Raw genomic sequence first — 23,833 nt, forward strand, 5'->3', positions numbered from 1 at the left:
CTCTATATGGACTCTTCCTCTGAGTTGCATATTGAGTGTTTAATTTCCTTACCAAAGCAAAAGTTTGGTTATTACTTGATTAATTTAACCTCATTCTTCTTTGTCTCTAGAACAAGTCTAAATGTCTCAGCTGACAAATACCACTTTAGAAACATCCTGATTCTGATAAATGGTTTCCTTAAATGCCTTTTAAGTATTAATAGCATAGATGCCTGCTTGATTCCAAACTTCTGCTCCTCTGAGAGCCCTGAGGGTAGGAACCAGAATCCGGGAGGGTGGCAGAACCCTCAGGCAGAGATAGAGATTGGTATGCAGAACCTGTATTCATGACTTCTTAAAAGTCACTTTTCCTTTTCTTTTTTTTTTCTATTTTTCCATTTTCAGGTTCCCAAAGAGAGCTCAATTATTCAGTGTTACAAAATGATCATTGATTATCTTGAAAATCCAGGCAAGAAAAAAAAAAGGTAATGATACTGACTACTCAGTTGCTTAAATAGCTTTTTATTAAGAGATATAATTGTTTTTTACACCTTATTAAATAACATGAAGAGCAGGAAAGAAACAGTATTATTGGTGATTTTTAATCAGGTTTCCATAAGTTTCAGTCATGAAGTAATTATTCAAACAAATGAAGGAAGACAGCACAATCCATAACTGCACATAAATATCTATTAAAGAAATAGTATCTCATTTTAAGATAAAGTACATAAGTGGTACAAATTCAAGTACAGCATTTTTCCTTATGTACTTTACCATTTCATCAAAAACAAATTACAATTATATTTAATGATTATGTTATGTACAAAATAATGTACCATTATATTTCTAGTATCTTTATCCTTAAAATAGATTATTATTGTGATTAACAGCATTAACTATAACAATAGCTCATCTCATGAAGCACCTTTTCTATGCAGTGTTTTGCAGCATTACTGAAGTTTATTCACATCACTTTAGAGGTACTCTTGATTTCTTGCTGAAGAAGTTGAAACCAAGAGAGCTTAGCTTGAAGACCTAAGTGTCAATTTCTACTAATTAGTAGAAATAATTGGAAATCTCATTAATTAATTAACTGGGAATCCACTGTATGTTTGCCTAACTCCAAAACCCATGCTTTTGGCTTGTCCCACACGTCCACCAGTTATAGGATTCAAGAATAACATGCTTAATATAGTAAAGAGGTGTTTCTCTGTATGTACTAGCCCAAGATGGCATTTGCTGATAGAACAGCTTTGCATTCTATATTCTTTATCCTCAGTTTTCTGTTTTCTCTTTCATCCATCAATCCTTGGTGGCTGAGGCCTGATGTAATGTATCTGGCTGACCAGTGTTTCTACTTCCATATCCTAATTGCTGTTTCTCTAACTTTACCAGCAGAGAAAAGTTGAGTTTTTGCTTTGGCTGAGATAATCTCTTGCTTCCTTAACACTCCACCAAGATAAATTTTGTCCACAATGGCTATACGGCTAAACCAGTTATCCCAGGAGAGGGAAGAGGATGAATAGAGAAATTCAGTAAAATCTACCCTATGCAAACATCTTTCTTAACAGTTCCTAACGTTAGTCTCTATTGCTTTACCTGTTTTCTTTCACAGGAAAATTTTCAGAGTCTTTCATTAATACAGATCACTGGTATAGTGGAAAGACGACGGCTTCTGGAGTCAAATAGACCTGGGTTATAATGCTGGCTCTACATTTTAACAGTTGTTTCTGCACCATTTACTTCTCTGAAACTCAAATTTCACATTTGTAAACTGCTACAAAGGGATGTTTTGAGGATTTAAGGGGCAATTACATGTAAAAACATGGTCCATCAAAGACGCTGAAATAAGTAATATTGGTTCACTTCCCCCTCCCTCTTCTGTGGATGTAATTTTTTTTAAAAAGGCACATGCTTAACAGCAACGATATCTCCAAGTGTGGTAGGACAGAGAGCCCTGGAAGCAAATCAATATAAAAATGATGCTAAATAAGCCAGCAACTCATCTGCTCCTGATTTTTTTCCTTTATTCAAAAAATATTTATTGGTTATCTATTATGCTCCAAACACAGATGATGACAATAATCCAGACATTTAAAGAGCCACGAAAAGAGAGTTCCAGAAGGTGGAAGCAGTAGGCGCAGAAGCCCAGAGACAGAAATATCTGATTAATTCAAGGATCAAGAAAGGGATAAACACAGTTGCAATGTGACGGATCTAGGGAGTGGCATGAGATGGCATTGAAATTAGGTAAAACCTAGACTATGAGAAGTGTAATGCAGTCCCTTCTCCCGGCCCCCTACCCACGGAACTAATCATTTCCTTAAATTTGCATGGCTTTGTTTTTGTTTTTGTTTTCACAATTTCATGATATAAATCTTGCTTAACTTGTTGTTGTAGAAGATCCTGTCCCTGTCGGCTGAGTGGTATGGTGGTCTTCTTTCCCCCTATTGTTGCTACAGAGACTGTAACTTAAGTAAATATCATAAATAAAAAGTATGACCAAAGCATTTTAGGTTTTTCAGATTATTCAATCCTGCATAACTTAACATAACAGTTTAAAGCATAGCTTCTAAAGTAGAAGTAGCCAAGTTTAGTTCCTCAACTAAGGCATGTGCTGGCTTTACAACACAAAAATTAAAAAAAAATTAAATTAAAAAAAGCCAAGTTCCTTCACTTCTCTAATCCTAGCTCTTCTTGTGTAAATAGAAACAGTTAGCTCTAAGAATGAAATGCTGCACTAGTGTACTTCTCACAGTACTTGATGCACAAGAGTCTAATGCAAGATAGTTATTGATATTATTGTTATCACTTTTCAAAATAAACATCTCACTTGCCTATTGCTTTCAAAACCAGAAGAGATAGAAATAGTATTTATTTTTAAGATAAGTTTGTAATGGCCAACAGGTTTACCTGTGGCTTCTGCCAATTAAGTAAAATTCTGAGTTAAATTTAAGCAGTAATGAGTTTTTCTCTTGTCAGAAAATCTCACATTAAGGTAACAAGCATGGTTCTAAAAAGTTGTGCAGTTGGCCAGGCGCGGTGGCTCACACCTGTAATCCCAGCACTTTGGGAGGCCGAGGCGGGCGGATCACAAGGTCAGGAGATTGAGATCATCCTGGCTAACACGGTGAAACCCTGCCTCTACTAAAAATACAAAAAATTAGCCGGGCATGGTGGCAGGTGCCTGTAGTCCCAGCTACTCAGGAGGTTGAGGCAGGAGAATGGCGTGAACCCGGGAGGTGGAGCTTGCAGTGAGCGGAGATCGCACCACTGAACTCCAGTCTGGGCGACAGAGCAAGACTCTGTCTAAAAAAAAAAAAAAAAAAAAAAAAAAAAAAAAAACGGTGAGCAGTTGTTTCAGCAGCACAAACTCAGGCTGGAACAGCTCTCATGCGTTAATTCATTTACGCATTCATTAAGCATGTGTATTATGTGCTAAAACCTGTATTAGGTACTGCATATAATATGGAGAGGGATAAAATACTAACAGCTGAGCAGGTTTAAGAGCTAGTAAATAAACACTTCCATTAAGTTACGTACAATAAAAACAAGCACAGAATGCCAAGAGAAGCATCTTAGAAGTGTGGATGGAGGTCATAATGTTGTACAACACACTGGGCCTTGTGAAAGCTTCCTGGAGGAAGTCACACAGGGACCAAATTGAAAGAGTAATTAAAAATATGTCAGATAATAAAAGGAGAAAGTGTATTTTAGGCAGACCTGGCTAGAGACCTAGTTTGTGGATGAGCGGTAATCAAAGAAGCATTGTGTCATGGGGTTGTATTCAGAAGGCTAGTCCCGAGTGTAGGACTCAGAGAGGGCATGGGAGGAGCAGGTTTACAACTAAGAGATCAGAATTCCCATGGAGGCATGGTCTTCTGCACTCAAAATAGGGTCCGGATACTGGAGAGTTTCATGTCCCGCCCACGTGAAGACCAAGCAATCAGAAAACTCGTGAAGAATCCAGCAATGGGCGATCATCCTAGCTCCTGTGTGTTTAATCTTTTCTTTTTCATTTTGGAGGTTCCTGAATTTAAAGGCTCTCTCTTTTCTATTAGGTTGGTTAAAAACCATGATGACTTTTGCACCAACGTAAAATTTAGTCCAAATATGAAGCAGAACTAGAATACTGGGAAGCCAATTCTCTGTTCTTATTTCTTTGTTTCTTGCTAAGTTTCCAGTGAGTTTAATGTTTAAGGGACACTGAAGGCTCAGTGTGGATGACTCATCCTCTCTTCTCAGGCATAACTCACAACACTGTCCCTCCTGATAGTCTCTAGTGGAGTAACAATATAAGCCAAGATGTCTATGCCTTCACCGCATATAGACTCAGGGTACTTACGCCTCCACACCAAAGAGGCGACTGCTATTCTATTATTTCGGAGTCTCGGTTCTCACTGGAAGAGATCCTGCAACACTCCTGCTGCTCGATTTTCAGGAAAAAAAAAAGTGTATCTGTCACCTGTCTTTGTCACTTGGCAAATCTGAAAGACAATACCAGAAGCACCTCAAATTGCATAGTTGTCCTCTATAGCTTTAAAATTAAAGGAGTCAAGACGAGCCCAAATTTCTCTTTTCCCTGCCAAAAAGTCTCCCACAGAGACTTTATATAAGGACTTGTAGAAGGCTGATCTCTTAGCCATAGATCTGAGCATATGGCTTAATAATACTAAAGAGAAAACTGAAACTAGTATTGAAAAGATAATTAGCTTTATTTTTTAATTTATACCGCCATCCAGTTAGTAAACATAATGTGCCCTAGCCTATAGAACATACACACAATAGTTAATATTCAGGCAGTATTCTTAGGAAACTCTTCAAACATAAGAACAAGCTAATTTGTTTCTAATGACAATAAAAAGAAGCCCTAAACCATATCCTTACTTAATTCATACGACTGCCACCCATTAATGTATCTAATTCCATTTTCCCAGCAAACAGGTTCATTTTAGAAGAGAAAATATGTTTATGCAAAATAAGTTGATGTTTCATTCTCCTGGACAATTTTTGGGGGTTGTCTTTTGTTTTTTGAGACAGGGTCTCACCCTATCACCCAGGTTGGAGTACAGTGGCTCCATCATAGCTCACTGTGGCCTCAAATTCCTGGGCTCAAGTAAGCTTCCTGCCTTAGCTTCCCAAGTATCTGAGACTACAGGCCTGAGCCACCATGCCTGGCTAATATTTTTTTTCTTTTTCTTTTTAGTAAAGACAGGGTCTTATTATGTTGCCCAGGCTGGTGTTGAACTCCTGGCCTCAAGCAATCCTCCCACCTTGGCCTCCCAGAGTGCTGTGATTACAGGCATGAACCACTATGCCTGGCATCTCCTAGACATTTCTGATTATTTCTGATTTTCTTCGATGCTTATATTAACCACCCAAACTACCTCATGGGATAATGAGGTAGTCAGTTAATGATCCCCTCAAAGATGTCTATATCCTAATCTCTGGTACCTGTGAATATAAGAAGACTTTGTAGATGTGATTAAGTTATGAACCTTGAGGTGAGAGGATTAGCCTGGATTATCTAGTGGGACCCATATAATCACAGGGTCCTTATAAAACAGAAACGAGAGTGTCAGAGTCCTAGAAGGTAATGTTACAAAGAAAGCAGAAGTTGGAGTGATTTGGGGCCATGAGCCAAGGAATATGGGCAGCCTCTAGAAGCTGGAAGAGGCAAGGAATAGATTCTCCCCTAGGGCCTCCAGATGGAGCATGGCCCTGCCAACACCTTAATTTTAGTCCCATTACACTCATTTTGGACTTCTAACCTCCAGATCTGCAAGATAATAAATTTGCATTGTTTTGAGCTAACAAGTTCATAGTAATTTGTTATAGCAGCAATGGAGAACTAATAAAGACAGTAATAATCCCTTCCATTTGCCTATCATTTGGTACCACTTTCACAGACACTATGCAATTTGGTTCTTGTAATCTTCCTCTGAGTTGTGCAAAAGTTTTATGATTCTCAATTTTCAGATTAAAAAACTGAGCTTTATAGAGTTGAATAGATGTGTTTAAAGGCAAACAACCAGGTAAGACTGTAAAGTAAATTTGATTTCTTCTGCAACCATCACTACAGCACACTGTCTGTGATTATAGGTTCTATCTTCATCATTTCTTGTACCAATACTCCCTTTTATTGCCTTATAACTCTCTCAAGCTATGAAATGGTAGTAGGAAGAGCCATCTTGGTCCTGCTCTTCTGGAAATTCTCTTCTGTATACCCACCATATGATTCATAGGCTTTAAGGATATGCCTTCATAACCCTTATAAACAAAATGTGTGTGTCCCACCAAAATTTACATGTTGGTGCTCTTATCCCCAGTGTGATGTTATTAGTGGCTTTTAGGAGGTGATTAGGTTTAGATGGGGTCACAAGGGTGGAGCCCCCATCATGGGATTAGTGCCCTCATAAAATAAGAGGAGGAGACACCAAAGCTTCCTCTCTCCACCATGTGAGGATACAGCAAGAGAAAAGCCATTAAACCAGGAAGGAAGCCCTAAGTAGAACCTGACCATGCTAGCACCCTGATCTCAGACTTCCTAGCCTCCAGAACTCTGAGAAATAAATGTCTGTTTTTTTAAGCTACCCAGTCTGTGGTATTTTATTATGGCAGCCCAAGCTGACTAAGATAACTCTTATTCCTCTAGAATAAAATTCTAATTTTTACAGTGTGTACCTAATAATGCATCATTCCACTGATTATTTTAGCTGCCTGTTTTAGGACCTCCTTGATTCTACTGATTATATCTTGCAGTTAACAAAGCAGAATTATATTCAAGTTACAGAAGGACTGTGGTTAAGTGTCACTTTCCTACATCCTATGGATTATTTTATCCAATCCCATAATGATTTCAGGGCTTACGCATAGCTTTCAAAATATAAACCCCAGGCACGATTTATTTTGTACACTGCTGGTAATAATAGTAGGCGAAAATATTATGTCTTGAGATTTTCTTAAGTATGTCCTCACAGATTATCTCTCCAACTTGAATCAGATATTTGATTTTCATTCACAACCATCACCATATGCTCCCAACACTGTATTTCTGATGGGTTCCCATGGTACAGCCTCATGCTTGCTCAGAAGAAATCCTTCAAGGCTCTCTTCTCATTAGTCCATGCTTTGCTTTTCTGTAGTCAATAATCCTTTTGCAATTTCAGCCTTCTTTTGGTTGCAGACAATATTCCCAAGAGATATAAGGGTGGAGGGACCCTGCTTTTCACTGTATCACTTCATCTTAAGTGGACAAACGCCAATTGATTGACCACCACACAACTAACTCTAGAGCATCACTTTAAATGACAGTTTCCAGATAGAACAAACACAAGACTGGGTGTTTTATGTACTTCATTTCCTCTAATCTGCACAACCACCTGGTGAGGCAGCTGTTTCAGGAGTCCTGGATTGATTGATCAAGCAATCAATTGATTGATTTTACTATTTTCACTACTTTAAGACAAACTGCTTTTTGAGAACATCAGATTCTTGGCTGCCTTCATATATCCATGGCTTACCCCCAGCATGAGCCACTTTTGCAAGCTTTAAGTCTTACCTGCTTCACTCTTTATAGGTAAGAATTGGAAGAATGGCAGCTTGGCCCGGCGATTACATCTTTACATCAGAATGGATTTGATTTTTGACATCAGTGAACAAACCCATTTATCTGCCCCTTCATTTCAGTACTAGAAATCCATCATAGTTTATCTGCCAGCTGTTGGTTCACCCCAGTCATGGTTTCTTACTGAAAAATGCTTTCTAACCTCCACCAAAGTCCTCATTATATTTGTAGTTTTCAGGTATCTGAAGAGCTTGCATTTTTAATGAATTCCTAATGTACTCACTCAAGCAAACAAGGAAATTATAACCATGGAACATTACATTTCAGACATTAATCATAATTAATATCAAACCGGGAGATTTTATTATAAACTTAGACTTCTTATTTAACTTTAGAATCAGAATAATTGTCACATTTGCACATGTTCTAAATGATACCACATATTTCCAAATGCCTACATTAAAGAGTTTAGTCATAAAGAAATATTTTGTCAGCTAGTTTAATTTAATTGCATGGCATAATCATTTCACCTATTTCTCTAAAAACAGATTTTAATACGAGAACTGCAAGAAGGTTATAAAATCTCACTTTATTTCTCAATTACTAGGAAAGGTCTCTGCTGAAAGTTACCAGACAATTACAGATTCGGTGGGTCTTCATAGTTCTTCAATGTATTTGTTATATACCATTAGTCACCAGGTAAAGCCCTTCACTAATAGCAATACCCTTCAACAATAGCCCCAGAGAATTTAACACTGATTGATGGCAGGTCACCTGGAATTGGCTGGCAGAATTTCCAATTTTCTGTTGGGAAATTGCTTATTTCTCCAAGTCTATTCCCATTTTTACAAGTGGACAGAAAGCTGAGATTATACATTATTATGTGTCTAAATATAAAATTGTGATGGATGGTGTCACACATTTAAAGAGAGTTAAGCATTTAATTTAAGATTTAAAAAGTTTCAAGAAGTTTAAAATGTACTTTTGGTCTTTCTTGGGAATTCACAAACTGATCCATATTGGGAAAAATACTGAAAGATTGCCTAAGGAGTATCATTTAGATGGGGTATTATATTCATAAACATTATCCTTCTAGATTTTCAAAGCAGCAAGACCAGAATTTTCTTGTAAATATATTTGAAGAGTTCAGACTTATCTGGGAACTGAGGGGATAAATGGATTATTTTTCATAAGAGACTAATGCCAAATTTGGTAGAGAGAAGACAAAAGTAAGCAATCAAAACTCAAAAGCCACATTGAAATCAAAAGACAAAGTTTGCTACTTACATTAAATTTTTATTTATTTGAGGCCATGCGTAGTGGCTCACACCTGTAATCCCAGCACTTTGGGAGGCACTAGGCAGGCGGATCACCTGAGGTCAGGAGTTTGAGACCAGGGTAGCCAACATGGCGAAACCCCGTCTCTACTAAAAATACAAAAAAATTAGCCAAGCATGTGCCTATAATCCCAGCTACTTGGGAGGCTGAGGCAAAAGAGTAACTTGAACCTGGGAGGCAGAGGTTGCAATGAGCCGAGATTATGCCACTGCACTCCAGCCTGGGCAACAGAGCGGGAATCTGTCTCAAAAAATATATATATTATTTATTTGAAAACATGCATTAGGGGTAAATTTTAAAACTATGTGTTTAGGATGCTAAAATATTGCATATTACAATAATATTATTTTGCAAGTACTTTTGCACATACAATCTCTATGAAATTCTTGAATTAAGTACTAAATAACTGGCTACCTACATAAAGATATTAGATGTGACAGTACTTTGAAATGTAGTCAATATGGGTCACTCTAGAGAAACAAACAAGCAAAACCCACAAAATTCTTAAACCTCAACACAACTGCTTAATTTATCTGGGGATTAAAAATGTCTTTATCATTTTATCTTTTTTACATGAAAAATACTTACCACTAACATCTTTATTTCTTTTTCATACACACACACAGAAATATGTATGCATGCAAAGACGGCAACAGAGAAACAATAATGTTGAACAGTAAAAAGCCTGTTTTTTAAACTTTACTTTTATTTTTTACTACGAACATGTTGCCATGTTATAAACTATATATACTTATTTCTAAAAATGCCATTTTAAAAGCTGTATAGAATTTTATTATATGCTTACCTAAAATATTTGGCCAATAACCTACTAATGGACATCTAGTTTTTTTTCTTTTTGCAATTTATTCATTCAACAAATATTTACGTAAATATCTCACTGTGCAATATCTACCTTTTCCCAAACTGGGAATACTTTTCCCTTTTCTCATGGAGCTTCTGTTCTGGGGACTGAGTGACAGAGACAGATGAGAAGAACAATGCACACCATTAAATATGGCAGTCAGTGGTTAAGTCCTATAATGGAAGTATAATAATCGTACTAAAGTAGAGAAAGAAGACAGAGTGACAGGAAGTGATAGATATCTCTATGATAAGGGGACCTTCGAACAGGGATCTGAATGAGGTTATGGCATGGGCCATCTGGAACTCTGAGTAACAAGCCTTCCAGACTCAGTAATACAAAAGACAGAAGAGGAAGCATGCTTGGCATGTGAATTAATAAAAATGAGAAAAAAGCTTAAAAAATCTGTATGGTAAAATCTTTACTTGTGTCCTTATATCTTTGGAAAGCATTTTCAGGAATATATGTGTGAGGTCCAAGATCTGCACAATTTTTTTCTCATAATTTTTGAATAAAATTTGTTGATTTTTTTTTTTTTTTTTTTTGAGACGGAGTCTCGCTCTGTCGCCCAGGCTAGAGTGCAGTGGCCGGATCTCAGCTCACTGCAAGCTCCGCCTCCTGGGTTCACGCCATTCTCCGGCCTCAGCCTCCCGAGTAGCTGGGACTACAGGCGCCCGCCACCTCGCCCGGCTACTTTTTTTTGTATTTCTTAGTAGAGACGGGGTTTCACCGTGTTAGCCAGGATGGTCTCGATCTCCTGACCTCGTGATCCACCCGTCTCGGCCTCCCAAAGTGCTGGGATTACAGGCTTGAGCCACCGCGCCCGGCTTGTTGATTTTTTAAAACCTTCAATGTTTTACCTCATTACTTTAGTGAAATATTGAGACTCTCTGCAAACAAGTGCACCTTCAAGAATCTGCTATGTATATATATTAATACTTTTGTTGTTTGCATGTACAATCAGGCCTATCATTTGACATTATCCAACAGTGGTTGCTGACAAATGTCAGCATGCCACGATTTGCATGTTACTTTGCATAAGTTCCTTTCCAGACTCTGAGCTCTAACACCTCACATTCCAGAGAGTCTATAATTGTGTGACAGATGTTTTATTACACTTCCTTTTTTATATTGAATTTATTCCTTAAGCAGTAAGAACAGTGACCACGTATTGTTTGCTCAGCATTTAGCATATATGCCTAGAATGCAATAGATGCCCAGTATGTACCTTAGATGGATGAATAAATGAAAAACATCTTAACCAGTATTATAATTGAGATAAGGACCAACTCATAGCCAAAGAAAAATAATAAGTTAATTTTAAACGGTCAGTAAATTGTCAAAATTTGCCAACAATCTTGAGCCCCAGGAGTTTCTCTTTATGATTTCTAGTTGCTCAGTGGTCTCTCAAAGACTGCATATTGCCTTAAAATATCATCTTAAACATCATTGTAATCCTGTGTGCTGATCCCACAATGTTAAGGATGCCTTATAAAACAAGAAACATAAAATACCTTCTGTCAGTTACAAATCATTCATATTTGTTGAACACCTACTATAGGCCAAGCATTTAATTAGGAGCTAGCAATGCTGTGTTCACAGGGTCCATGTGCAGAGGAGAGAGACATATTAGTGCACAGTTCCAAGAATGTGATACTTCTCCCTTTAATTTTCAAGAGATGTAGCTTTGTTTGTTGTGTTTGTTTTGCACTGAGGATAAGGAATAAAAGATGAAATTTAAATTTATTCTATCACATGAAAAATAAACTGGCCTAGCTGAGCAAAAGTAGTGCTTCTAAGGTCCTGCCTGGTATAGCCCCTGCCTACTTTTTCCAATTCCCCAGACTTTCCTCACCCTCATTCACTGACTTATTAAATCTCTGATAAGCCAAGCTCTTTCCAAGTTCAGGTTCTTGGTGTTTGCCTACTTGCTATGTTCATGCTCTGAACAATCTGCCCCTGGCTGTTCAACATACCTGCTTCCTGGTTCTTAAGGCCCCACCATATAACATTGCTTATTAAAGATGCATTTCTTTATAGATTATAGATACCTCACAGTAGACTAGTTTCCAAATATGACCTACAGCATGTAACCTGAACAACACCCCATAGAAAGGACCATGCCCTGCAGAATTTTTTTTTTTTTGAGACAGAGTCTTGCTCTATCACTCAGGCTGGGGTGCAATTGCATGATCTTGGCTCACTGCAAGCTCTGCCTCCCAGGTTCACGCCATTACTCCTGCCTCAGCCTCCCGAGCAGCTGGGACTACAGGCACCTGCCACCACGCCCAGCTAATTTCTATTTTTAGTAGAGATGAGGTTTTGCCATGTTGGTAAGGCTGGTCTCGAACTCCTGACCTCAGGTGATCCGCCTGCCTCAGCCTCCCAAAGTGCTGGGATTATAGGCATGAGCCACTGCGCCCGGCTCAGAATTTCTTAATACCTGACCTGAAGTTACCACATGTTTGAGAACATACTTGTGTACTGAAATGAGCAACATGTAATTTGCGATGAAATGCTTGTAATCTGTGAAATCACTTCCTTCTTTACAAAGCATCACAATTCATCATCATTCTAATCAGGGCAGCTATGCACCAAGCCCTGCTGGCAACAGGTTTACCTTTCATTATGTATCTCTTCTTTGGTGTGCTACCACTTACTGACGTGTGCTACCACTTACTGACTCCACAGTCCTCAATATCCTATCTAGGAGTCTAACTCTGGTAAGAAGTAGAAGTTCCCTTTTCCTTTAGCAAGTATAGCCAAGTCTCTGGTACTTTGACTAATTTCAATATGATTTTATTTTCTTCAATATATTCATTGTCCTTTGAAATTGTATTTCTTTTTTTTGTCTCTTTCCATTAACATGTCAGCTCTACGATGCAGAAATTTTGTCATAAATGCTCTTTATCGTATCTCTTCCCCACCCCATCTCCCATGCATAAAACCTTACCAGACTCCAAGCTGACACTTTTAACAAATGTTTGAATCGAAGAACAAAGAAGTGAATGAATGAATGAATGAATGAACAAATGAACAATGTATCAGTGGTGCCTATGGATTTAATGTGTCAGATGTCTTTCTACGTTTGTTTTATCTGCTTTAGTTGTACTGGAGTTACCCTTGTAAACACAAGCAGAATGCAGAAACCTACCTTCAGTCAATGGTCTATATTTCTAGAATAAATACAAATTACATGAATGTTAAGTTTGTGTCCCATGTTCCTCACATGCAGACTCAATGAAACACATGCTGTTAATACCACTGCACAAACACCAGCTGCAGCTCCTTACGTACCATGAACTGTTTCCTGCGGCTCTCTGCCTTAGGATGTTTTTAGAATATGGTAATATGATAGTGCTTAAGAATTAATTTCCCAGAAGCAACCCCCAATCATTGAGGTGTAGGAGTTGGTATCATTCCCAGCTCCCTCATCCTTCGGTGGAACATTGAAGCATGTTCCATGTAGTCTCCAGAGGTACCTGAACCTTTATTGCCCATAGCACAAACCCACTAATTAACAGATCTTTATTTGATTTCTTTATTTCCCTGTCTCACTTCCTCACTCACTCACATGGAATAGAAAACCTGGAATCATTTCTCACATAAAATATTTGCACCTGAATTCCTGTCTCAGGGTCTCCTCTTGGAATAATAAAAATTAAGACATTGGGAAATAATAAGAATATCTGTTAAATAAAGCATTGAAAAGATTTATAGCATTAATATAAGCAAAAGCAATTAAAAGAGGGCTCAGGATATAGTCTCTGGTCCACAAATGTTAGCTATTAGTTTTGTTAGCTAGGTCTATTAGTGCTAGATCCAGTATTATTTATCTCCTCTGACCTACTGCCCCTTGATTTTGCCAATCCTGGTTCTCTATTTAGGTTCACACTTTTCCACTTGATATTTGTCTCTATCTCCACTCAATCAATGACACACTTTGAAATTTCCAGACTGAGTTTCCCACCTCCTGTTGAACTCACTTTTGGTATTTGTCTTTCAACTTGTCCTTCACTGGAATGAACCAACCTGGGCCATTTCCAACAGCTTCAGAGGTAGGAAAGTGGAATTGGACAAATCTAACTAAAAGACTGTATTATTGCTGAAACATGGTTGGAAAGACATGGGTTTTCCAGTTTCGCCTCTTTTCCTTCAGAAATGTACATTACAAAAGCAATTTCTAGGTGAGCATTTAAAGCCAATGATAAGTAGATCCATCTGAGCATGTTCCCATGTTACCGGAAAGTTCATTCTCCTTCTTTAACAGTATCAGCGCTCTGAATTTCTTGAGTTAATTTTCAACTAAGATTAATTCTAGAACAATTCCAGAATGTCTGACTTGACAAAGGAGCTGTGTCAATTCTCTTGTTTTATGAGCAATGACTTTGCTATATAAAAGCCCTCAAAATATAGTTGGATAACCACCGTCTTGATATTCATTGTTATCCTTTCTCAAAATCACCATATTTGAGTATGCAATAAATAAATCTTGATGGATTGGTTTGAAAATTATATAACAGTAACTTCTCTTTTGTATGTGAATATCCCTAAAAAAAGAGATGATCCTATTTAGACTAGCTGCCCAAAGACTGTAACTAAAATTATAGATATTAAAGCACCTTCGGCATGGCTTAGTCTGATGTAATCAGTAATGTGATCATGAGAATGATTTCATTTTCTTTTCAGTTTTTTTAACTGTGATAAAATACATCTAACATGAAAGTTTCCATCTTATCCATTTTAAGTATACAGCTCAGTAGCATTAAGTACATTCACATTGTTGTACAATCTCCAGAACTCTTTTCATCTCACAAAACTGAGACTCTCCCACTGAACAATCTCCCATTTCCCTCTCCCGAGTTCCTGCCAACCACCCTTCTAATTTCTGTCTATATGAATTTGACTGCTCCCAGTAACTCATATAAGTGGAATAACACAGTATTCGTCTTTTTTGATTGGCCTATTTCACTTAGCATAATGTCTTCAAGCTCCATCCATGTAGCATATGTCAGAATTTCCTTCCTTTTTAGGGGTGGTGATATTCCATTAGATGTACGTATCACATTTTGTTTACCCATTCATCATTTGATGGACACTTGGGTTGCTTCTACCTTTGGCTATTGTAAATAATGCTGCTGTGAAAATGGGTAGACAAATATCTCTTTCAGGCCCTGCTTTCAATTATTTTGTGTAGATACCCAGAGGTGGAATTGCTGGAACATAGAGTAATGCCATGTTTAATTTTTTGAGGAACCATCATAGTGTTTTCCATAACAGATGCACCATTTTTCATTTCCACCAACCGTGCACAAGGGTCCCGACTTCTTCATGAAGATGGTCCCATTTTTTACACTATTTTTGTATGTCACCATATCTTGGACTCCATTTTCTTTTAAACTTCCTTATTACTTGTAAAGATGCTATTTATATACTCTTATTTACTACTGAATCATTTTTTTAAACTAATATTTACTGAGTACCTCTTTCGACCCTGATTATTTTCTAATATGAGTAAGTTCTGGCCCCTGACTTTTAGCGCTCCCTAGTACACATAAAGATACTTGTAAATTACGATGTGATACAAAACTGTCATCATATACATATGTAAAAATACTATATAAACATGTGCAAAAAGATTACCTTTGCTGGAAGAATGTCAGTTGAAGCTTTGCAGAAAAGGTATCATTGTGTTTGAATCTAGGCTGATGAGCAGTTTCAAGTTGGAAAGATAGTGCATGGGGAAGGTGCATAACAAACTGGCAATAGCATATTATGTATTCAGGCAAATACAGTTTGAAAGACTGGGAGCAGGTCAGTCCCGAAGAGTATTAAAACTCATGCAAAATTCTTCTTTATGTTTGTATCAATGATACAGGTAATTAAAATTTTATTTATGAAAGTATAAAACAGAATGGACATAGAATCTATCTACCAGAGATTAGCTGCCTTTTGTAAAACAAGCTCAAGCCAGACCCAGACATACAAAGCTTGACACTGTCATCAGACCACTGCAATTCAGTCAGTCATCTGGGACTGGGACGGGGAAAGAAGGTTAACTTCCCACTGTCCGTGTGATCTAGAACGTTTAAAAAACCTTATAAATCATGCTTTCACTAATTTGGTCATGTCATAGAACCACTGCTACCCTTCATTAAAGACAGACCTCTCTGTATGGGGTACCATCTATAGACACTGCTCAAAGAGCATCCTCATCATCCTTGTATGATTAAAATCAAAGTCACAGGAAATGATGCAGCTAGATCCCAAAGACATCTGAACACAAAGTTCCATCAATTTATAAACCCACATAATGATATGTGGCTCATATATGTGTGTGTATATATATGTGTGTGTGTGTGTGTCATATATACATGACACATACATACACATATATGTCTTAAGAAAGAATGCATACTGTAGAATAGAGGACAGGCACGTGTCATTGGTGGAATAGGGTGGATCAGTGGACCTTCAGGGAAAAGCCATTACTTCTTCCATTTATCAGGAAAGTTCACTCAAGGATGTTTTTAAAAAGTTCAATTTTGAATGATAATCATCTCCTTTCTACACTTTGCACATAAAGAGCTAACCATTAAGGTAGTAAATCATAGACCAAAGTTAGTTAGCATAACCTAGATAGCAGAAAAAGGCGTTTTTCACAAGTAAGAAGAAAGAAATTTACTACCAAAGTAATGTTATCTGCAATCTGATCATTTTCTATCATAAAGAATGACACACAAATGTTCCCATAATATTTGGGTGCATGTGAGCTATCCTTATTTTCTCTGTACCCAGAGCCAACACTTGCGTAATTATTTGATATATATAATTTTTTATCAAAAGCATTGGTGCGCATCAGTGAAAACTTTCGACCACCTTGAAAATGACTTTTAGAATATTTCATTAGCAGACTGTCTTTCACAGCCTGGGTTGACATTCATGTTTCTTCATACCAGTCTTTCATCCATAAAACCCTTTGTTCTGCTGAACAGTTTTCAGACAATGTGGGCAATCAAAAAAAGCATCTATTCCAGCATCTGATCAGTCTTATTCAAATTTCATCTATTAATACTCATTTGAGAGCTTTCTAAGAATTTTATTTCCTTTCTTTCAGTATCATACTATTTCCTCAAAAAACTCTCCAAATTTAATGAAACGGAAGCTTGACATTTCATAGGAAATAGGCACAGTTCGTGACTGAATGTTATCCATTTTTATCACTTTCAATGAAGTATATGGGAAAATAACTGTTATGTTCAGTCTGAAAATTTATTTTTAATTACAGAAGATTAAAATTCTAGCACTCAAAATATTAGGAAAATGACACTCAATTACTTAAATAGCCTTTTATAAACACCAAAAAAATAGTATGTTCAAAACTAAATAATCCAAATAGCCAAATCGATTATTTTCAGCATTTTAGTAAAAATAAAATGGTAAATGAGTATTTCGAGGAGCAACCTATTTATAACACATCCTCTAAGCAGGATATATTTTAGAATTACGAAGTCTTAGGAATATGTACAACATATAACTCCGTTGTGTCTAAGCTCCACAATGGATCCACCTTGGCAACTTCAACCTCTCCAATATTTATGTGAAAATATAAATCAGTTTAGTTAACCTATTTTGTAAGCTTAAAAACGAAGCTGTCCCTAAACAAATGAAACTTCAATGTATGTGAAAGTACATACTTTGTGAGGTATATACATTTCAGAAGCAGACAATTCTGCTTTTGCTGCACAATTATGCTTACTAATCCTACTACACTACTTTATTTATTATTTATCTGAGACAGAATCTCACTCTGTCCCCCAGGCTGGAGCGCAGTGGCACAACCTCAGCTCACTGCAACCTCCGCCTCCCAGGTTCAAGCGATCCTTGTGCCTCACCCTCCCAAGAATCTGGGATTATGGGCGCACATTAACTTACCCAGCTAATTTTTATATTTTTTAGTAGAGACGGGGTTTTATCATGTTGGCCAGGCTGGTTTCAAACTTCTGGCCTCAGGTGATCCGCCCATCTCATCCTCCCAAAGTGCTGAGATTACAGGCATGAGCCATCACGCCCAGCTCTACTACACTAATTTAAACAACCATTTGGAGAGTTTGGTCTTAAGGGTTAAATACAAACATTAAAATCAAAGAAGCACTAAGCTCAACTTGATTTACCTTCTTTCATATATGTATGTTTCTGTCTATTATAGGAAGGACCCCAGCCACCAGACTGAAATTTTTCAGATTCCTTTTCCTTAGATATTAATTTCACCTTTTGTTTTAGAATTAGTTTGATTATGTTTTAATATTTTGTTGTTTTGGCTGATGTGCTCTTATGGTACTTCATGATATTTATGTTTTATGAATTAAATAAGAAATGGAATTTGGATTCAAATAATGTAACTTTGAAGACAGAAATGGGAATTGTCAAACATCAAAGGATGGGAAGAGGCAGGATTGTGTTTATACTTTTCTTTCAAAAACTATTACTGAGAATTTCTAAATATGTCAAAGTATTTCTTAAACAAGAGAACCATATTTATGTCATGAAGTAGCTAAAAGCAACTTTCTGCCCTCTTATACCCAGTTAGACAGGGAATATTTCTCAGTTAGTCTTAGAACTCAGGCACTGTAATACCAGGTTGGAAATGGAACTAGTTAGGACAGGAGGGAAGATCCTACAAAAGCCTACTGAAGATCCTTCATGGAGAGAAATGGCTTAGCGAATAGACTTAAATTCACGTAAGAGATGTTCCAGCATTTGTGCAAAGCTGATATGACTTGCCACACAAGAATCAAACTCTCCCCTGAAATAAGGGGTTAAAACTCATTCAAGAAAAACTATTTCTTGAGGATAAAATGGATGATAAAAGCAAGGTATGTAGTATATACAGTAGAGGGATGAGTCTATACTTCACAGCTAAATAGCTTATTTTGCTACCCTAAATATAGCAAAATTGCATTCATGAGTTACACTACGCCTTTGCGATGTGGTGGCACATGCTTGCAATCTCAGCTACTCAGGAGGCTGAGGCTGGAGAATCGCTTGAACCTGGGAGGCAGAGGTTGCAGTGAGCCAAGATCGCGCCATTGCACTCCAGCTTAGCCGACAGACAGAGGGAGACGCTGTCTCAAAAAAAAAAAAAAAACAAAAAAAAAAAAAACCTTTTCCTCTAAATATACTATACTATGTCAAGTCAACTGTGTAATAAAGAATGTGTTTTGCTTCACATAAAAGTTAAAACTTAAAAATTTTAAAAGTGGTATACTTTCTATCTTGTAGGGGGAGGTAGACACAGAAAACAGTCACAATACAATGTATGCAGAACTTACATGCGTATACAAGGTTCAATGAACAGAGAGAAAGGAAAACATACAGTCTATTACAGATTGGTCCTAATATGTGTCTGTTTATATCAAACCAGCCTTATCATTCTCACAGTTCTGGTAAATTAAAAATTACAGGGCTATCTTGGGAAACAGACACTGTTTTGAGTCCGTGATTTTGAATGACTCACCATATAGACATAAATAGGAATCTACCATCTTAACTCGTGCCTGCCACCCATGACAGCAAATTTACTTCCAGTCACTCCCCAAACTCCCTCCCTTAATAGTAGGTCTTCCTCCTCACTCCTGGTTCATCCTTAATTTACTCTCCATAATCTACCTCCTCCCCACTGCTGCCCTTAAAGCTGTATTCAACTAGAGTCCCCAGTGACCTTTTGGGATGAATTCCAGTAACAATATCTCTCAGTCTATGCTTCGTGTATTTTGTTTGTTCCCTTCGGATCCATGCCCATCTCTCTTCCAACCTGCTCTGCACCCAGAGGCTGCTGTACATGAACTACTGTAATTGACTCCCTTGCTTCCAATGGGACTTGGCCAGTGGAGAGCACAGACAAGAGAAGTGAGGGGAGGAGTCAAGAGAGGATCAAGGGAAATACCCTCCAGCCCCTCCCTGCAAGCCTCCTCAATCAAGGTCTGCAACTCCTTCAGCAACAGTCTCCACGAAGCTCTCTCATGCCAGGTTCTGGGTAATGGCTCCTCCTCTTGCCTGTTTAGGCAGTCACAGCATCACCATCTTCCTGTCCTTGTGAAAGGCACAATCGCATAGTCTCCTTACATTCTGCCCACACCTTGGTAAACAGTGTCCTTACCAAGCCTCTTTGCCTCATCTTACCCAATCTGAGAGTGCAATGTTGCCTGCTGACAACCTGACAAACTACAGTCCTTATCTTACTTGCCTGTTTTCCAATTTTGGATACCAATGTCCCCTCCCTTATCTCTGATTCTACCTGCTTAGTCTCCTTAGTGAGTATGTCTTTGTGTGGTCAAGAAAAGGTGACAATATTCATCTCCAATAGTCCTCTCTCATAAACACGTAGTCTGAGTAAAAACTCTTAAGTTTTGATGGAAACACAAAGTTTCAAGACAAGTTCCCTATGCAGCGCTTTTACTGCCAGCAACACGTGCGCGCGCGTGCACACACACACACACACTCTTCAAAATCTGTTCTCCGCCCCACATCCCCAAAAAATAAACTCTGGATTCACTCAGTAACTTTTCTTCCTCTGCTTATTCCTTAAATGCTGTTACTTTCCAGACTTACACTTCACATTTTCCGTACTTTTCGCTTTTTATTTTACACATTCTTTTCTGTGAAATTTCAAGTCAATGGCTTTAATTTCCATACAAATACTGACCACTTCCGTATTTTTACCATGAAACCAGTCCTCTCGTTTGACATCTTTAGTCCCAAGTATCCTTCCGACTACTGGACAACTCCCCAAAAGAGTCCCCAAAGAATCTCAAACTCAACAAATTCAAAACGGAATCATCAAGAGCCCTTCAAAACTTACTCCTCTTGTTCTCTATCCCAGTGAATGGTACTGATCTCTGCTTAGAAATCTGTGATCTGTTCTTGATACCTTCTACTGCATGATCCTTCACCTTATTAAATCACCCACAAAAGACCACAGGTTCTGTCCTCTTAAATACATCTCAAATATTCCCCTATTTTATTCAACCTCACTGCCTCCTGATTATATTGCCTGTCATGTCTCATGCTTCTATAATCCATCTTCCATACCACTTTCCCTCTGAGGTTTCGAAAATAAATTTTATCCTGTTACTCTTCCTTTATAATTCTTCAGTAGCTATATATTATCTTCACGATAATATGTTCAAACTTCCCAAAAAGATATGCAAGATCCCTTCCTACATTTCCAGGTTTATATCTCCATAAAAATGCACAAATATCATAAACTATAGTAATTTTTAATTATCATTTTTATAATCATGTATACCTATACATGTACAGATCGATTTCCAGATTGTCTGTTCCATTGATCTGTCTGTCCTTATGCCAATAACTTACTGTCTCAATTATTGCAGCTTTATAATGTCTAGGTGTTTATTAACACTATTCATTTCCCATTCATGATTAAATGGCATGCCACAAATTTTGTATGTTGTATAATATTTTTATTTTCATTCAATTCAAAATAATTTTTAATATCCCTTTTTATTTTTTCTTTTACCTATGGTTAATTAAGAAGTGTCTTACATAGTTTCCAAGTATTGGGGGATTTTCCAGATACCTTTTTGTCATTGACTGGTCATTTTATTTTATTGTAGTCAGAGAATATACAATGTATGTCTGACATGCTTTAAAGTTTACTGAGATTAGTTTCATGGTACAAAATACTGTGTAACCTCATAAATGGTTCATGACTCCTAGAAAATAATTCTGCTGTTGTTCGGTGGAGTATTGTATAAAAGTCCATTAGATTAAGATGGCGAACCTGCCATTTAAGTATTCCATAACCTGATTTTTCAGTCAGTTATTGAGAGGGGATATTGAAATAATCCAACTACACTTGTGAATTTGATTATTTCTCCTTGCGGTTTCATGTTTGCTTTATGTATTTCAAGCTCTGTTATTACATGCTTAAACATTTAAAACTGACATGTTCTCCTGATGAATTGGCCCCTTTGTCATTATAAAATGACCTTTATTTACCCTGATAATATTCTTTGCTCCGAATCCTACTTTATCTGAAATTAATATAGACAATCCAACTTTCTTTTGAGTGGTATAATGTTAGCATGGTATATCTTTTTCTATTATTTTAGTTTAAATGTATTTGTGTGTTAATATTGCAATTTTGTTTTCTGTAGACAGCATATACTCAGGTCATGCTTTTAAATTCAATATGATAATCTTTACCTTTTAGTTTTGGGTCTTTTTATTTTAGTGGTTGCCTTAGGGTTCACTATATAGATCTTTAACTTATCATAGTTAACTTTCAAGATATATTTTACCACTTCATGTAAAATATTAAAACCTCACAACAGTGTACCTCCATTTCTCTCCACTTAGCCATTTTATTTTTACATATGTCATAAATCTCACAATAAATTATTTTATTTTTGTTTAAATAGCCAATAATCTTTTAAGGAGATTTTTATAAATAATCTTGTATATTTACCAATGTAGCTATCATTTCTAGTGCTCTTCATTTCTTTATATAGATTCATATTTCTATCTTGTATGGTTTTATTTCTCCTTAAAGGACTTCCTTTAGTATTTCTTAGAATACGGGAATGTTGGGCATTAATATTCTTTTTTTTCTTCGTGAGACGACGTCTCTCTCTGCCTTTCCCAGGCTGGAGTGCAGTGGTGCGATCTTGGCTCACTGCAGCCTCCACCTCCTGGTTCAAGCGATTCTCCTGTCTCAGCCTTCCAAGTAGCTGGAACTACAGGCATGTGCCATTCTTTGGGGGTTGTTTTCCAAAAAAGCCTTTATTTCATCATCATTTTTGAAAAATATTTTCACAGGAGAGAGGATTCTAGGTTGACAGGATTTGGGTTTGTCCTTTTCTTTTCATTGCTTTAAAGATGTTTTTCCTCTGTCTTATTTCATTCTCCAGTGAGAAATCTGCAGGCATCTTTATCTTGTTCCTCTGTAGGTAATGTGGCTTTTTTCTTGGCTCCTTTCAATAATTTCCTCTTAACTGTGTATAGGGTCCTCAGTTGCCCCCAACCCCCCACTTTCTTTCATTATTCTGACCAAAAAACACTGAACGTCTTGACCACCCTGTGACCCATTCACAGCTGCATGTTTTTTTCCTGCAGGCTTGGACCAAAGCAGGGGCCCTGAACATTCCTAGGCCCTGATAAAGTTGTTCTGGTTGTTGCCCAAAACAGTGAAAGATTAAAGGTGTTGCTAATAAACACATAAAAACTGACCCCAGTACTGAGCCAAATGTCTTAAACCCTCATATAAACTCCATAACCCAACCCCCTCATTACAAATACACCTGGGTAGAATCTTTCTTGCTGTCCAATGCAAGGATGCTACAGCCTCCTGAAAGTTCCCCTAATCAATACTTGGACTGATCACCCTTTGGCATTTAGTGCTTCATTTTTTAGAATTCCAGCTGCCCTAACTCAGGATGGTTTGGGGTGGTGCTTTGAGGGAACTCCCCTGCCAACACTTTTAGGGTGACTCCAGCCGTGGGTTTGGCCAAGCAGAGCATAGTGGTCTTAAGCAATTTGATCATGACGTGCCTTGGTGTCATTTTCCTTGTGCTTGGGTTATTTGAGCATCTTGCATTTGTGAGTTTATAGTTTTCCTCAATTTGGAATTTTTTTTTTTTTTGAGATGGAGTCTTGCTCTGTCACCTATGCTGGAGTTCAGTGGCATGATCTTGGCTCACTGCAACCTCCGCCTTCCAGTTTCAAGCAATTCTCCTGCCTCAGCCTCCTGAGTAGCTGCAACTACAGGCACCCACCACCACCCTCAGCTAATTTTTGTATTTTAAGTAGAGATGGGGTTTCACCATATTGGCCAGCCTGGTCTCGAACTCCTGACGTTTTGATCCACCTGCCTCGGCTTCCCAAAGTGCTGGGACTACAGGCGTGACCCACTGCGCCCAGCCCTGGAAATTTTAAATTATTATTTCATCAACTATTTTTTCTGTGCCCCTTCCTGTGTGAACTACATTGCATATCTATTATACCACTTCAGGTTGAGCCACTGATCATTGATTCATTTTGTCATTGTCTTTCATTTTGGATAC

This window comes from Papio anubis, chromosome 18, assembly GCF_008728515.1.
Source record: "Papio anubis isolate 15944 chromosome 18, Panubis1.0, whole genome shotgun sequence".
Classification (NCBI taxonomy): Eukaryota; Metazoa; Chordata; class Mammalia; order Primates; family Cercopithecidae; genus Papio; species Papio anubis.